At 34.1% G+C, this 1886-nt stretch overlaps 1 pseudogene; it reads left to right on the top strand.

Moving 5' to 3' along the window:
• Positions 1–725: 725 nt before the first annotated feature.
• On the top strand, positions 726–1530 carry LOC136313446 (pre-mRNA-splicing factor SPF27-like; annotated as a pseudogene).
• The last annotated feature ends 356 nt before the right edge of the window (positions 1531–1886 follow it).

Below are 1886 nucleotides of genomic sequence, written 5' to 3'. Positions count from 1 at the left end.
TCCTAATCCATAAAATACCTAACTTTCCCAAGTGGAACACTGTGCATAGAGATCTACATTTTACAAGAATTGTTGTTTTTTCAAAATAAACAAATAAATTAAATAACATTATGGGGTTCTTTTTAAAAGGAGGGTTTTTTTTTTGTTTTTTTTTTAAATGCAGTTAGATCATAATCGACCTGAAAAAAGACCTAGTTGAAAAGGATATCTATTGAAGCTTTGAGATTTCTTGCTTATTGCTGGTCAACCTGAAATCAAGACAATGTATCAATAAACTAGAAAAGAGTCAAATAAAAATATCAGGAAAATATACAAAACAGCTATGTGATATATTGGATACTTCTCTCTATATATATATTATATAATATAGATAAACTAAACTAAATATATATAATTATATATAAATTTATATATCTGGATGGAATGTTTTCAAAAATATTATCTATTTAAACAAAGTCATGGGCTAACATAAAGGAATCTGCAGATCCTCTGGATAAGTTGAAATGAGGAACAATCCAGGAAGCTTTAAAGTCAACTCTTTTATTGAAGTCTTCTACACCCTCAGAAGTTGCTCCTCTGTTTGAAAACCCTAGGGAAATTGGTAGTAAAAATTAACTCAGGGCCTTCTCAATATGGGTAATCAATAAGGAGCACAAGAATAAAATTGGGGAACCAGAGAGTTACAGATTTGGAAGTGTTAAAAATAACGTTTCCGGAATTTAAAAATGGCGGACATGGGTTTGGTGGCTGGAGAGGTTTTGGTGTATGCGCTGCCTATTTTGACCAAGGTTATGAAGCGCTGGAGTATGGGGAAGTGGTCACGTGCTGATGGAGGAGGAAATGCACAGATACCAATCTACTAAAAATTACATGCGCTACCTGGCAACTCCGCATAATTCTGGTTTTGAAACTGACATGAAAAATGACTTTAAAAAACTGGCGGCCTGTCAACCAATTGAATTGCTCAGTATGAAATGAAATCTAGTTCATAGGATTGATCACGCACAAAAAGAATTCCTGAAGTTAAAGCAACATATTCAAGATTTAAACAGGCAGTGAAAGAACATGCAACTCACAGCTGGACAATGGAGTCAAAATGGGTATCCCTGGTCAGTAAAAATGATGACATTTATAGCAGTGGTCCCCAACCCCCAGGCTGCGGACCAGTAGCGGTCTGCGGGCCATTTGGTACCGGTCTGCAGAGAAAGAATAAATAACTTACATTATTTCCGTTTTATTTATATTTAAGTCTGAATGATGTTTTATTTTTTTAAAAATGACCAGATTCCCTCTGTTACATCCGTCTAAGACTCACTTTTGATGCTTGTCTCGGTCACGTGATACATTTATCCATCCCACCCTAAAGGCCGGTCTGTGAAAATATTTTCTGACATTAAACTGGTCCATGGCCCAAAAAAGGTTGGAGACCACTGATTTATAGGATTATCATGCAATTAAAAAATGAAGGCCTTTCAAATGAAACAACAACATGGAGAGACCAACAAAGAAAACATCTGACAAGACTTCTGAAAAGACATATGAATTCGGTGGGTAGATGGGAAGGTAGATTAGGCTTACATAGTAGATCATACACTGGCCTATGAAGGACAATAGCATCTTAGGGAAATCATCAGAGTTTAGAAACCATAAAAAGTGGACTGTTATATTCTATTTATACATTAACAATAAAAATCAACTTGGTGGTATTTTTTTTATCAAAAAACTTCAGACTTTCAAAATAATTATGACTTTAGAATAATATATCATAATTAATTCTGAGCCACTTGGACTATATTTTTTATCCAAGAGATCTTTACTGAAAGTTTTCAACCTCTACAAGAAGTTGGAAATTTTGGTTTATATGTTTTCCAAATAAAGACTTAGTT

This window comes from Saccopteryx bilineata, chromosome 9 (assembly GCF_036850765.1).
Source record: "Saccopteryx bilineata isolate mSacBil1 chromosome 9, mSacBil1_pri_phased_curated, whole genome shotgun sequence".
NCBI classification, from domain to species: domain Eukaryota; kingdom Metazoa; phylum Chordata; class Mammalia; order Chiroptera; family Emballonuridae; genus Saccopteryx; species Saccopteryx bilineata.
The sequence above is the reverse complement of the archived record's forward strand: the minus strand, read 5'-3'. Positions and strand labels throughout refer to the sequence as shown.